The 16577-nt window shown below is 39.1% G+C and overlaps 1 long non-coding RNA gene across 1 annotated transcript in view; it reads right to left on the bottom strand.

Moving 5' to 3' along the window:
* Window positions 1-15326, bottom strand: part of LOC114567135 (uncharacterized) — a 104102-nt gene extending 88776 nt beyond the window's left edge. Inside the window, exons 1-2 of the long non-coding RNA XR_003694125.1 lie at window positions 15237-15326; window positions 14932-15023 (exon numbers count right to left, since the gene is read on the bottom strand). This is a non-coding gene — a long non-coding RNA (uncharacterized LOC114567135). The remainder of the gene's footprint in view (window positions 1-14931; window positions 15024-15236) is intronic.
* Window positions 15327-16577: the final 1251 nt, after the last annotated feature.

Genomic DNA, 16577 nt, shown 5'->3' with positions numbered 1-16577 from the left:
AAGGTATTGCTGTCATATAGATCTCATATCTTTTTGACCAGAGACGCCAAGCCCATTTCCAGTCAATATATAAGCTACTTCCCTCTCTGCATTTACAGAGCTGACTCATCCTGGTATGATCCCACTCTCCATTCAATATTGTGCATAAGGGTGTCTCCCACTCAACCTCATTTCACACACACACAGCTGCAACTCACTGCAACACAACTTCTCTAAACATTCTACTTTTCTATTTACATTTCACAGTCTCGACGAAGCAGGTATTTGAAAGAGCCCACACATTCATACATACATTTGCACACACTGGAAAATCACCAAGATATATAGCACTTTAAGTGTTTGTATTTTTCATAGTTTCCAAAATATTTATATATAGATAATAATTCCCCAATTCAAATGAAGGGACAGAATGTTCAGTGTTATAGTGGGTGACATTCCACACAGAGTGGAGTTAAGCTGTTAAACTCTTCTTCAAAATGTATCTCACTCGTACCTCTACAATTTTCTTTTTTCATCGACACACAGAACAATTTGTCCTCTTTCAATCAATGTAACTATTTAAGGACTTACACATTTTGCATATGATCCTCAAAGTGACAAGAGTGCCACCCCGCTGACTCTAATATAAACCTAGACCAGAAGCCAACTCCAGTTTCCACATTTTTGACACCACAAACACATGTTTTACAGCAACATGTTCAGTAGGGGATAGGCATTACAGTATTTGAATAATAAGACAGAGTGTCCCTCAGCTTAATCTCCATTAGATGAACTGTTTGACCAAGCAGTCACTCAGCGGTTACCATCACCATGGCAACCTTTAATTGCAGGTGGGAACCCACAACTGATTGAGATTTGCTAATTTGACTTGCCTCTGTGGTGTGTACTGACCACCTGTGTTGTTGTTACATTTCAACATCTTTAATTGTAACTTCTATTTCCCCACACACACACACGCATGCACGCACGCACGGATCAGGCTGCATTTTTCTGTCCGAGCCCGGCCCACGTCCGACAGAGCAGTAACCGAACCTGACCCGAGCCCGACAGGCATTAAGATATTTATGTCCGAACCCGACCCGAGCCATACACAGTTAAAATCACATTTTTTTTCTCTCATACTCATGACACAATTACGTTTGTTTGTGCGGAGAGCCCGCTTTTATTAAGCAACTGTAGGAAGGCATTCGGAAATGTCGACAGATGAGCGCAACAGCGCACACGGGGAAACAAGCGCACGTTAACACAGGCGCGCACCTACATAATAAGCTTTTTTAAATTTAAACTGTTCAATGCCTTATCGCGCTGATGTGACCGAGCCTAACCCGAACATCATTTTAAATATCTGTCCAAACCCGGCCCATCTTCTAACACACACACACACATAATTTTAGGAGTTCACACACAGATATATCATTATGTTTAGTGCTTTAACGTTTTGTGTCCCCTAGAAAGAAGTTTTTAATAGGGGAATCTTTTTTTTATAAAAGCCCCCAGACACAAACACAAGCTTACTGGAGCCCTGAAATAAAATGGAATTTCAATATAAAAGGTCCAACTAGACCCTTAAATGACACATCAACTCATACACTTCCTTACACTACAAGTCTCATTTAAACACCTTTTATTGCTTGCACTATATTTTGCCCCCTTTATCCCTTTCCTATCATTCCAACTCTTCACACTCCTTAAGCCGCCCCCTCAAACAAAGTTAAGCCAGCAATGCAGTTTATCTTTCAGACATTTATCAACCAATGCTGTCCAGCTCCCAGCTATACATAAGGCAATACAGTACAGCTTCCAGCTTTCCAAACAACACAGTCCCACCGCAATTTCCATTCCTCACAATGTTTCCAGTGCATTAAATAGGTCTAAAGTCAATTAATAAAATCAGGCAGAAAATGGCTGCAGCACTACACATCTACTGCAATGTCCTTGAAACCAGTCGTAAACCACTGACTGCAGCACCAGAAATAAATGTCTGATCATAGGACCAGAAGTAAACAGCTGACTACACAACTGGAAACAAACAAGCAGCATTGAGAACAAAAATAAATGACTGACCCACAGAGCTGGAACTAAACTGATCATCACAGGAGAGTAGATACTGTAGATGACCAATTATCAAGCGGTGAACAGGCAAAGCTCCCAGGGTTTGACATCTATGAGCTGGATCCCCCAAAACAAGCCGGTGCCCTTTCGGATGCCTTATAAAAGACTTGGTCACTGTGAATTTGGTGTCTACACTGACTGTCCCTGAGGAGATGGGGCAGTTCCTCCTAAAGGTTACATTCTGTCACTTCAGGGGAGTGGGTCAGCCATTTGTTAGGGTTACAATCCACTAGTGATTACTGTATAGTACAGTAGGAATGTGTGTGTGGAGAACGATAGACAAATAGAATAGGGAGCAGAGTGGGAATACTTACTTCATGTGACAGTGTAATATGCATCATTTGGAAATAACATCAATATGTTTCTGTACTGAATGCTCTTTAGGGTAAAAGTGTACTAAGTAAGCACACACTTAAAGGCTTTGAATACATTGATGATATACAATTTGCTACTATCTAATATTGATCCCCACTGAAAGGACATCTCAGCACAGATAGTGTTAGTCGATAAAAGTTGGACTGCAGTTAGAAAAATCTTCAAAAACTGTAAAATGCAAAAGGCTCCTGGACATTTTATCCAACCTAATACAACCGTTACTTAAATATAACGTTTAAATATGGCACTTTTAAACTTATCATTGGATTATGAACAAAATCAGCAGTGTTTAAACAGAGCAGCGTATTAGTTATGAGATTTGTGGGTACTCGCAAATTAATTTGCCAATTAAAACCCCGTTGAAATAAAAGGTTGCTGCAACCAAATGAAGTGACGTCTCACACAGAGATAATGTGGTGTTAAGATAATGAGACAATCAGATATTTGGATCTGCTCGAGTGACAGTTGGCTCTCTCCGTTCAGCAAATTCAACTCGCTGACTGCAAAATCCGGGTGTTTTTTATTTTGCACATGATTCCACCGCCACCTAAAAACTAAATACCCTCAGAGAGAAGAAGAAGTCATAAAACAAAAAGGTTCAACATCTCCCTCCTGGAAGAAAGTGAACCACAACCAATTATTCTATCACCTATAGGCCTCTATCAAAGGTTTACGGAGTGTATGAGACAGGTGATTAGTTTTGAGTGTCAGATGAATGGGCTGTGAACTCTGCACCTAAATAACTATTACAAGGAATAATGGAAGGAAAGCTAATATTCCTCCGGAACACTCCCTAACAAGCTTCCTTACTTTTTTAGTTAAACATAATGAAACCACCTCAATCGTTGAAACGACTTTCTCTGTTATATACCTGGAAACCCTTTTACATTGCAGTCAATGCAGCAGGCATGATGAACAGAATAACTTGTGAGAACTACATACTTTTATTTGGACAATAAATTAGTTTTTTTTTAACACTAGATCTACACTAAAACTAGCATTTGAAGTTATCGAAGGATACTCTGATGCTACGAATTACTCACCAGGAGAGATTCTGCTAATTAGACTTAATATTTAATTACAAATCACGGCCTGTGAGTCATAATAAGCCAAGACTATCTTCTAACAACAGACTGTAATGCCCCCAGGCATTCTACACATAGCTCTTGTTTAACATTTCATTTGCTGTGAGATTTCTTCTGTTCTTACAGATGACGTTGGATGTGTTATGCCATTTTAGTTGACGGAAAATCTTGAATCTTAATTAAACATGCTCTGATACTGTGACCTATTTCTTTGCTCTTTTTGTTTTAGCAATAAGCAATCGTTCTTTCAAATCGTTAGCAAATTTTATGGATGGTATTTATTTATTTATTTACCTATTTCAGTCTTTATTGGCATCTTGTTTATATCTCTTCTATTTCAGGACAAACATGTATATTTCATGGCCCTTGTCAGTCCCTGTCTGCCTCTGTCTTCATTTACCTCCTGCTTTTGTGAACAGCTTATTCTGGCCCTTTTTGTGGTTCTTTACAGAAACTCGTATTATATAAAGTATTAAGTGGAGCACATACCTCTTCCAATCCATCCTCAATCATTTAAGTTGGCTTTCCATTCCAATCTCTACCTGGTTTGAATTGGGTAACACGAGTCTCAAAAATGTTTTTTTTTCTTTTTTTCCTGTAATTGCACTTGACAAACAACCTGCTGGCCTAAGTAACTGTTTACTGACTTGTCTCTCTACAAAGTGCTGCTGCTCCTCATGGTGCAGTGCCACTGTAGTCCTTTGAGAGGCATAAGGTGCTGGCTTGCACCCATCCCCACCCGAGTGCCACAGCGTATAAATGTAATGATCGATTTTTACATTTTTTTGAGAGCTGCAGGGAATGCTGGTGGTTACACAAACTGTCCCATAACCACAGAATCCTAACTTCTTATGCCTGCTGCTTTTCAATGGGCAAGATACTACTCTCTCTTTGCTTGCAAATTCTACAGTATGTCCCTCTGGCAACAGCAGCAGCCAAAAAAAAGGTTTAATAAAAAGATTAAGAAACATTTGTATTTGTGTTGTGCAAGCATGTACATTATGTACCCTTGCGTGCCTGCCTACTCCAGATTAGTCCAGTTGCATAAGACATGTTATTAATATGCTTAATTTTTGTTTTTGGATAGTTTTCACTTATTCATATTAAAAAGGAAAAGGTTTTCATGAAACCCCATGTTTTTTTAACATATGGGTGCTTGTAATAGATTTGGCTGGAGTTCTTGTAGTAAAACTAACTGAAATTCAAGTGGGCACTTGAGAAAAAAAAGAAAATCCCGTCATGACCTCCATTGTCGAGAACCTTTATTAGTTATTGCAGAGAGAAGTAGATATTGTACATGCACAGCTTAAGCTGTTAATGGAAATGAGTATGAGAGTAGGGAGAAACTGCTAATGTACTTTAAACATCTGAGAACATCTATGTATATGCTGAATACATCTGAGGCAAATGCAAACTGTGTTAATTCCATTTGGACCTGTAGTGGTGGCTTAATAGATTACTACTTAAATGTCATGTTTGTCAGGTTTAAAGATGTAAATGGAAAGTATTAAATGGATCCTTTAAGAGGTACTGAGCAGGCTCTCCCTGGCTGTCAGAGAATTTGGGAGAGAATTTGTGTCTGATTTAATCTAATACGAATCGCGACTGGCCCACATGCCTTTGAGCGTGTGGGGGGGGTTTACATTAAACTAAGTGAATATTTGGTGGTACAGTCAGCCTAGAAACTATTTGGACAATAAAGTACTGTTTGATATCATGGCTCCATTCTCTTCCTACTTCAAATGTTCAACAAGATGATGCTAATGAGGTTAGTTGGTTTTAATTTTAGAGTATCTTCAGATTCAAATTAACATTCAATGAAGCGCTCATTTTCTTTTTTGTTATTTCACTGTTAGAGCCATTATGTGTGTGTGGTGCCTGGAGATACAAGTGCCTCTCCACGAACAAGGGGCTCATTGTGAACAGAGGCCAGCAGCACTGAAGCACTGCTCACCTGTTCAGCCTGACCGCCAACTCGGCTTGCTCTGCCCTGCCAAGCTACACCACAACCAGCTGGTGGCAATCTTCAATTACAACACCTGAGCCGCATTAACTCGTCAGCCCCAACCCTGAAAGCCAGCAGGTGCATAAGGGAGGGGTGCAGGGGCCCCGCTGGTATCTGTGAACAAGGCTTGGCTCATGTCAATAGAAATACATGTTGTTTTATTAATCTTTTGAAGTGTAAATTTTTCTTCCCTTCACGTGGAAATTGCAGATTTGATGTGAAGAATGGAGCTACAGGTCCCTACTTTTGAATGAATGAATGAATGAATTAATGATCCAAAACAATGGAACCTTTGGTTATCATTACAGCTTTTAAGAACGTTAATTAAGCCAGGGGACTTTAACGTTTTTTAGGCCAAGGACCCCTAACATGAAAGAGATACGAGCGGGGATACCCTACTACATATATTGTGTAAAATTAAGTTGCATAATAAACTGGGCCTACAATAACGTGTAGGGTGGCCTAAAGCCTATACACATACCTTGTATGGTGCCCTATAATACTACGCCACTATTTACATATTCATATATCATCATGTTTTAATGTCAAACATACATGTGGAAGGCACAGTTAATCCTTAAACTTAACTGTATCTGTGGTTGGCTACCATACCTATAGGCCAGTAGGCATATTTTAGGCATAGGAAAAGTCAAAAATGAATTCCTATTAGAATTCTTTGAAAAGCAACACGCTTGGGGTTTCACAGCTGGGTAATTGCACGAGAAGATGTCTGACTTATTATCTGACCAATTTCTTTTGACATAATTTAATGTAGCCACTGTGTGCTGAAGTGTTTTCTTTTATATTGATATCTTTGATTAAAGTAAACAATCTATCCTTTCACCTCACAGTCATTCGGTCTTTTCCTTGTGAAAACAAATCATTGCAACAAATTCAATTTCACTCAGTGCCGTCGCATCATAACAAGCCCTCTTGGTCTTGGTGGCAGTGCGCCTCATTGTTTGAATTAATTTTGAAACATTCCATCCACTGGCACTATTTAGACAAATATTTACTCAAGTGAAAATATTATCTCTGACATTTATTTTCTGAGATTTTCAGAGGAACTGAGGGTAACAGCTAAATCTGAGGACTGTTGAAGGGTTCACATTTGTGGAGTAGATTTGGCAGGAAGTGAATCTGTATTGTGGGTTATGATGGATTAATTTAACTAATTAATAGCTACAGGAGTCATAGTCTTAAAATGATACAAAATAACCAAAAGATGGGTTGAATTAATTATCTTTAAGATACATGTTCTGATACTGTTGATTGTATTATCAATTTGACTGCATGCACCTTAAATTGTTCTGGAATCAGCAATCATGTTTGACCTGACTGTTTGAGGGCTTGTCGCACGACAAAAAGGTCTGTCAATTAAATGGATAGCTTGTAGGTAATTCAGTAATGACTGAGAGTGTGCTCAGGTGGGAGGTAATAGAGTGTTAAATGAGTGATGCAAAGCTGCACAGACTCGGCTGAGTAGGGAGAGGTTGCACTGACCGCTTTCAGTGCCGGTTGATACACATACAGTTGTGATCCCAGCCCGCCACCTACACACACACACACACACACACACACACACACACACACACACACACACACACACACACACACACACACACACACACGCACGCACACACACACATACACACACTTTTTAGTATGTGTGAGATCAACTGACGGACAAGAATAAATTAATGATGATGTTGCATATGAAACATACCAAGTGCACTTCTCAAGAGTACTTATTCACTTAAAGCCAACGTCCTGTAATTGTGATTCACTTAAATTTACTTCATCAATTTTAATGCTGTAATAACATCGTCGGTTAATCAAAGTAAAAAATGTCGGACAGCAATATAAATGGATGAGTGTGATCAGATTTAAAGACTTGTAGTCGTCATTCGTTCCACTTATATTTTTGATATCAATCATTTATATAGAAATGGCCTTGAATGAATGAGCAACAGAACCGCTCTGTGTTTCTCTCTCAAGTATTTGAAGTTATAGTGCACACACAAGGATGCAGATTTGAATTGATCACTCAGGCATTTTTCTCCTCCTGTGAAATAGCCGTGACACTGTTTGGAACATTGTTTTGCTTTTGTGAGCGCAGAGCAAGCTTGAAAAAAGCATCAGAGTAACAAGGCAGCGTCTGATCCATGTTACATTTGTATTCACGGTACTAAAGAACGCGGATTTTGAAGTCATTCATCAGTATAGCAACCATAGTGCAGCCTTTTAAAAGCATAGGTCCCAGGTGCATGGTTTATTATATAGAGAGCAGATGTAGTTTGAAGAAACATTGCTACTTGAAAGTATTTAATTGGAGACTGCATTTCCAGACAGCCATCCCTGCCGCTGGTTTTATTCTAATTGCCAGCAGCAACGCACTTAATGAAGCGAGTGGTGAAGAGTGTGGGTAAAAGAGTGAGAGTGACCAGGTTTCCACGGCAACAGCAGCAGTAGCCGAGTAGTGTTTTCATCTTGAGGAAAAGGCTACAGAAGAGCAGTGTTTCCCTGCAGCGCTTCCTGCAGCTCTATGATGGACATCTATACGGTAATAGATATATTCGTGGAAATGTTGGAGAGCTGAAAAATGTACGCAAACCTGTAGAGTGAGGGCCTCTACAATCCACCAGAGGAACAATTTTCCTCCAAACCTCAGTATTAGACTTGTGTAGGCTACTACTGAAGTACAATAGTGCACCATATTGAAAGTAACTCTGCAGGGGGAGAGCTTTGAAAGCTTTCTGTCTTAAGGTCTGAACAAATAGGTTAGTCATTTTTTGCCCCACTTATCTTACAGATATATGCAAAATCTTTGGAACGGATGTTCAAAATGGATCATCATCACCCCTGCAGTGCAGTTCTGCAAACTGACCCGATGGACCTCAACAAAGTATCAGGTTTGGTTTTTTTTTGGTGCGCTCCAGCCTCAAGTCGTGTTCAGGTTTGGTTATTTTCAAATACAATTTCTGAAGAAATTGCTCTCTTTTGTTGCCAATGGTCTGCATCTATGTGTGTCATGTGTTCCAAGTAGGACACACTATGCCCAGCAGGAAAAGAGAAAGAGAGGCAGAGCGTAGCCGATGTGTTGCATTAGCCTAACGGTCAGTAATGGATGAAATAAAGCAAAAACTTGCTAAAGGGAGCGTCTATAAATTTCCAATGATTCATGGACGGCTTCTTCACTGTAGGACCATTGTGACCCTGTATGATCCACAATTATGACTATGCATATGAACTGTCAAGATTAGCTGGCAAAGACGCTAAAAGTTTAAACATGCCTGAAACTCGCAAGTATTGGGAAAAAGCAATATTGAGCTTGATGGGGAAGAACATGTTTTTCAAACCTACCACATAATTGGTAGTATGTCTGTGCGTTCCAAATATAACCTGCAGTGTTAATTTTAGCACCTGATTTTATTAGGGCCCGAGCGCCGACAGCGGCAAAGGACCTATTGAAACTGAAGGAATTATTAGGGCCCGAGCGCCGAAGGCCCTATTGAAACTGAAAGAATTCTTCCTTTCCTTTCTTCTGTCAAATGAATCGCCTTTTTGAGGGGCTTAACGTACTCAAAAACTCACCAAAATTGGCGGTTGCATCAATCCTGGTGAAAATGTACGTATTTTAAGGGTTTCAGGAATAGGGCAACAAAAATGGCTTGCTAGCGCCCCCTATAATTGAGCCCCTGCAGTTTAACGTAGACTAACTTGGTACACATATGTAGCATATCAAAATGTACAAAAAACTCATTGGAGCAATACCCTAAACCCAACAGAAAGTCCGCCATTTTTATGATCTGTGCCATCTTAATACGTTAAAGATGAAAAGTTATTAAAAGAAAAACTTTTCTTCATAGGGCATGGCCGTGGTGGGGCGGCCATTTTGTGTGTTTTGCCATCGAAACAGGAAGTGGGTGTAACTTGAGTGTACATTGTCCAATTGGCTCAAAACTTTCAGGATTCATAAGAGTCCAACCCTGAGGACAAATAAAGGCCGATATTTACTCAAAGTCTTAGCGGCAACAGGAAGTAGACCTAAAACTCAAGGTGCTATACTTTAACAAACTCCTCCTAGAGATGTCATCCTATGGACTTTAAATTTGGTCTGTACCATCTCAACATCTTAAAAAAGTTATTAAAAGAAAAACTTTTTGTCAAACGGTGTGGGCGTGGTGGCCATTTGGAGCATTTATTGATGAACGAAGAAGTTGTTGTAACTTTAGAGTACATTGTCATATCTGCCAGAAATTTCTCACGTTTGAGAAACGGGTCCAGGCCTGAGGACACCTACAGGCGAAAATTGACTTTTGGTCATATTGCCCCCCGTTGGCAACAGGAAATCAGCCTTATATGACAAACATCATCCAATATACATGAAACTTATGTGTGGTCTACATGTGACACTGAGCCGCCCACTATACTTTAACCACGCCCATGTACCCAGGCCACGCCCCCTTTCATAACATTTGAACCGTTTAAGGTAGACCCTTGTTTGAGGTATTATTGAACTCAGCAGAGTTCCTTTTTCATTGTTTATGGTTTGGCCCGCCCCCTATGGTTAAACCACGCCCCTTTCATAACAAATGACCCGTTTGATGTACACTATTGTGTGAGGTATCATTGAACTCAGCAGAGACTTCCGTTTTCATTGGTTATGGTTTGGCCCGCCCTCTATGCTTTAGCCATGCCCCCTTTCACAGCTAATGGACTGTATGACATAGAATCTTGTGTGAGATATTATTACGGCCCGAGCACGAAAGTGCAAGGCCCCAACGGTGCCTTGCACTGAAAGTGCGAAGGAACCTATTGTTTTTCATCAGATTATTATTTTTCCGAGTCCTTTGTCGCATTTTTGTGGGCGTTAGCATGCACAAAAACTCACACAAATTTGTACACCTGTCACAACTGGTGAAAATTGCAAAGTTCTGTAGTGCTTGGCCTCGGGCGTTGCCAGGGGGCTCCATAGCGCCCCCTAACGTGCGCCTTAATTCCGAAAAAAGTTAATATACCAACTTTTGAGGCAACATAGGTCTCATCTTGAACTCCATGGAGCTATTTTTGAAAAAATTACAAAATTCAAAAATTTCCAAAATCTTGGTTTTTGTGCAAAAATCTTCATTATACGAACACTTGTTTGAGGACTTTAGGATGCACGAAAACTCTAAAAATTTTGATGAGGGCCCGTCGTCGCTGCTTGCCTCTTTAATTATTATTATCATTTAATTTTTAGTTGTTGACAAAAAAAAACATTGTCATTTTTCTTGAGTTCACTGGTGCCAACAATTCTTATTTTAATAACTTTTGTACTCTATGCAAAAATGTATGTATAAAGGCTGTAGGCCACTCTACACATTATTGTAGGCCCTGTTTTATATGCAACTTAATTTTATGCAATACGTAGTAAGGGGTCCATGCTCTGTCTCTCTTTCTGTTAAGGGGTCCTTGGCTTTAAAAAAAAAAAAACTGCTTTAATATGCTCATGTGTCAGCTCAATGTAATTTTTGTTATTTTCACTATACATATAACTTGATACTTGGCGTCTATAAGCTACTTCCTGTGTCTTAGTGTACTGTATATTTGAGTCATTCCAAGATTACGTGTAGGTACAGGATATGTCTTCATCAGAGAGTAATTAATAGCTAAAACATAATATTAGGCCGGCCTCCAGTCTCAAATGTGGTAGTAAGTAGGTAGATTTATTGAAATGCCTCAGTTTGATATTCACACTTTTTAAACTTAAAAAAATATATATAGATCTCACAGTTGATGCCATCCTACTACACTGTAAAATGAATATGATCTGTTAAACTCAATTATACAGTCAGGCTGCTCATGAGATATGTATGGAGTTATTGATTCAATTTAACATCTTAAATTTATCATCTTCCTGGCCTCATCTTTATTGTGTTGTCAATTACCACATGGTCTTGAGTCTCTCTTTCCAAATTCCAGGTGACTCTCCTGAATAGAAAACACTTCCATGAGTCAAAAAGCAGATAATAACCATAATACTGAGACAGCACATCCCTCAAGTAAGAGGGTGTCCAGTAGAACATAGACACATTAATAATTGATAGATAGAAAGCCAGGCCTACACGGCAATTCTGAGAAGCCCAGTGCCTGCCACAGGAGAAATTTCCAGCAGCAAATAGGTCTTGAAGGTGCCAGTTATGTCATCTTTCACTACAACAGTGAAGTGAAATGCCGAGCAAGTCTAATAGACTAATAAATTAGAAAATGGAGCCCCTTACCCTGAGTTAAAATTCAGTGGAGAGTAGAAATGCTGTAATACCTCAGTAACAATTGAAGGAGTGTTACTGAGACCACAAAATATCTGTGAATAATACAAAAAGCTCCCTTCTGACAAAAGCCACTAAAACTTATTGTATTGTAACAATTAGGCATTTGGGCAAGTAGTCCAACACATACCATCGTACTCTACCAGTTTTGACTTTAAGTCTTGTTATTTCAACACTGGGTACACTGGGTTTGTAGAAATTATAAAAGAGCATCCTTAGTCTACCAGTCACTGTGCTGTAGTTCAGCATGCAGTACTGTATGTATCAATGGAGTAGATGATGTTCTATGCACACCAAGCTAGATGCCCCATGTCAAGCTTTAAGGTTTTTATGCTACTGATAATATTGGCTTCCTCTCACTCCCTAGGCAGCAGGGTAGGCTGAAATTAGCAGCAAGTTAAGCACGGCATCAGAGCTAATTAACTCAGTAAAGTTACTCATGCAAGTTCCTTTTAAAAGGAGCGCATTGGAGAACCTTGGAGCAGGCAATTGTAAAATAATAGCAGAGTGGATGATAGATAGAGTTGTCACAGGACAGAATGTACAAACAGGGACTCCAGCGAACAATATTAGACCTATGTATAATTGTATAGGTTAAGACTGCGGTGACATAAGATGCAATGCAAAGGAAGGCAGACTATCCTGTGTGGTTACAAGTAGGCCTATATGGTAAGTGTGTATGAATATGTAGAGAATGTAGATTGTCAGTAAGTGGGAGTAGTTGGCAGAAGAAAATATATAAATTCATAAAAAAATGGTAAAGGAAGATGTATTGATTAAAATGTAGAATAATAGATGATGTTGAAAGACCCATTCGGTGCATTATTTTTGACTGCAATATGTCTTCAGTGGTTTATGTTATACTGAAATAGTGGTAGGTTGGGTTTATTTTTTATTAAGAATGTATTATACATATATATTACACATATACATTACAATTAAATTGCTGTAAATTTTTTTGTATTATTTCTATTAATGATGTTAGTAGTTTCATCCACCTGTTGATGTTGTCTTCTAATGTTTTGATACATGGGTTGAAGTTTACCAGCTCTGACAGCTTGGGAGAAAGTAACACTGAGGTATCTAATGGTGCCTGTGGAAAGATGCTGGATTCTTGTCTCTTTTGTGCTAAGAGCTTTGCTTTGTGTTGTGTACATCCAAGGTATCCTATTTGTTAGTACTGGTTGATTTTAATTCATATTTGAATACACGTGACCAAAATTAACGCACATCTTTGTGTCCCTGCAGAGCAGAGACTGCCACTGCTGCTTTGTCTGGGTTAAATTATCAGTAACTCATTCTGTTAGCTCACTCGAATTTTACTGTCTTGTTTTATTTGACTTTTACATGGTTTCTCTTGCACAGCCTTCCAACTGTTTTACTTGGCTTTTTATTGTAATTTAATATAGCATTTTGGTTTTTCAGTTTGCCTTCAGTTTCATGTTTGGAGGACTATTCATTTTAGGATCTCTTATACGAGTGTAAAAGCAGGTTCTTATAATAGTGGCTACAGCTGTTTTAGCACACGGGGCTATGTGTCTCATTTTTCTCATATTTGCATGCATTTCCCTTAAGGGTGCCTTTGCTGTGTGTGAACGTTTAGACAACTTGCCTAAGGTGCCTCCCCAGTTTGACTAAAGCCCCTCTTCAGGTCGTTTTTAATTGTTCCTCCACTTTTAAAGATTGTTTTATATAGCCTTTTTTTAATTTTCCAGGCATTAGTGTTTAACTTTTATTCCTGAATCCACGTCTCTGATTTTAATTGTGGTCTTGCCTGTGATTAAGGGGAACCCCTGGGTTCGAGAATGAGAAGTAGTGACAAGTGAAAAAGTTTATTGAATTGAGTTTGTTGACATTGACCTGTTACACAATTTAGCCGACGCCTCTTCTGGCCCAGTTACACTTGCAACAGGAATGTCTAATGAACTTGATCTTGAGCTTGTTGTGCATTTAAGGAAGACACTATTTGTTTCAGCCAATTTTTGGGTTGAAAATGGGAATGATATGATTTGCAAAAAACCTAGGCTCCCCAATGACTTTTTTTCTGCGTTAGTGTTCTTTTCCTTTTGTTGAAGTTGTTTCGCAAGATATGTCACTGATTTATTATTCTATTCGAAGGGATTGTGTCATTCAGTAGTTGCTGAGGTAGAAATTCAGTTATTTTATTTGTTATATCAGTCAATTTCAATTTATATCTCAGTTTATATCTCATGTAAGTATTTTCTGAATGTTTGATTTCCAGTTCTTCATATTTTTCATATACTTCATATTCTTTTTACTTCTTGTGAGATAAGTATGAGGTTATTTCCTCCGTATTACTGTTTTTGCCGTTTCCAGAGCTGTTTGGGAAAGGAATTTGTGTCCATCTAGAAGCCCACTCTCCTGAAGAACCTGTCAAAGTCTGGATCTCTGAGGACTGAGACATTAAAGTGCCATCTGGAAGGCTGTTTGTAAAATTGCTTACTATGGAAAACTAAGGAGATATAGGCACGGTCACTTATTACAATTGAAGGGATAGATGTATCAGTTATGTCCTGTATAACTGAGTTACCATTGAGGGAAAAGTCAGTGCGGGAGAATGAGTGATGTGGCAGTGAAAAATATGAACATTTATTTTCTGTTAAATACAGTTTTATTTTCTCAGTGGATTGCCATTTCCTGCAAGTTGTTGTTGATCAGTCTATTGTTGGTTCAAGAACTGTGTTAAAATATCATCCAATGATAATTTTAGAATCTGTGATATCATATAAAGGATGTGAAAGAAATAGGGTCATCCATGTTGGGACCATAGATGATATTTGCAATTGTAGATTATGGATTAAATATATGTTGTTAATTGATGCGTTAGTGATAATGAGTCTGCCATCTGGGTCCGTAATGGTTAACGTACAAGTTAATGTTAAAGTAAACTTTTTCCTCCTATCCTAGAATGTATGTGTGATGTAGCCAGACCTTACTCTGCAGCGCTGTGGAGATTTAGAGTTTATCGTTGACAAACGTAAGGACACTGACCTCAATTTCAGTATTCTTCTTCTGCACTCACCACATGTTTATGTACATCTATGCAGCGTGTTAAACACTCTCCCAAAAATAAGTGGTCAAGACAGGAGATGACTTGATGGAAGTGGTGTGAAACTGAAACAGTACAAAAGACATGTGTAAGCTTCACATAATTACAATATAATGTATATCTCTATGAACATGAAGTGAATGCATGTAAATAAACCAATGAAAGAATATTGAATACTGCTGAGATAATCAACTAAGGAAGATCAAAACATAGTTGACTAATTGTCTACATGAAGCTTGTATAACATGTACAATGTATTTCAGAACATAAGTACTTACAGATTATGCCTTCTCAAGGGTGTAAGCAAAGAGGATGGAGGTGGATATAACGTGCAGCCCTCTCCAATGTGGTTTTCCAACAAAATGGCGTATTCAACATAAAACTTTATTCACAGGAGACAGCACACATGTATCCACCACTAGAGGCCGCTAAACTGCAGTAATCGCAGGAGACATAAAAGTGTGTGTCATGTGTAAAGGAGAGACAGATTTAACTCTAAACTCTATTAGCATGGGATTAGTATCTTCTGGGGACCTTGTGTGATTTAGAAATTAACGGTCGGGCAGTGGTCCAGACTAGGTTGGCCATGAAAGGCGGCGCGTGCAGCCCCCTGCAATGCCATATCCGTCTTTGCGAGTGGGATAAAAAGGCGCACAGGAAACTTTAAAAAAATTATATATTGTCTTATTTTCCATGCTTGCGAAGGGTCATTTTAGCAGAGGCATACCAGCAGCAGTTTCCAAAATGTACTAGTGACGGATGTATGCTTTCAATTCTGCTATTTCCTATAAAGTGTTAATGGCATATTGGAACACTGAAATTCTAATTGTTGAATAATTAATTAAAAGTGTTAGCTGATCTTCCATTTTTACCCAGTGACGGGGTGCTACCATGATGGATCTCACCTCTGTGTGTCTCACAAGACTCAGTCCCATGTCTTCTCAAGATTTATCTGATTAGCTAAGGTTTTAGGTTGTGTCATAACTGAACTTGTGTGAGTAATGCAACAGATCTAGAGGTATGAGGTACCAGTTTTTTGCATTCAAATATACTTCCTATACACTTTGTCAGAGAGGTATTGCTTTAACTATTTCTTCTTAGGCTGTAATCAGTGGCATTATAAACAAAACTGCTAAGTAACTCCATAATTATCCACCATTGCAAATCATGTACGGAATGTCCAAATATTATGTCTTATATCTGCTCACATAGACGTACACGTTAGTGTTTAGAGATGCCTCCCTTTGCAGGGGCTGCTGTCTATGGCACAGCTACTGCTTGCCTTAACATCAGTTAAGAGGGTGAGAGATCTTTGCTCTCTTGGTGCACCCAAGTCAAAAACTCTTCAGAACCCATCCTTCATTCCTAGTAGCATTGCGAGTTCTCTCATCTCCGGGATTGTCTACTTGGATGCTTTTCACCCTCCCTCTCACAGGAAGAAAAAAAATGCATCACAATTATGCCTTGTGCTTGCCAAGTATGTTATGTGAAACAGGTGCACTACGACGCACAGCAGCTCTTTGTCTGCTGTCAGAGGGGCTCGGAAAGAGGTAAAGAGGCTGGGTGATGGTCTTTCAAAGGCCTGTGTGGGGGAGCTTGTGGTCAGCCCTCTGCCTCTA

The sequence above is a fragment of the Perca flavescens genome, chromosome 13 (assembly GCF_004354835.1).
Source record: "Perca flavescens isolate YP-PL-M2 chromosome 13, PFLA_1.0, whole genome shotgun sequence".
In the NCBI taxonomy this organism is placed as follows: Eukaryota; Metazoa; Chordata; class Actinopteri; order Perciformes; family Percidae; genus Perca; species Perca flavescens.
This window is presented reverse-complemented; position numbering and strand designations above follow the sequence as displayed.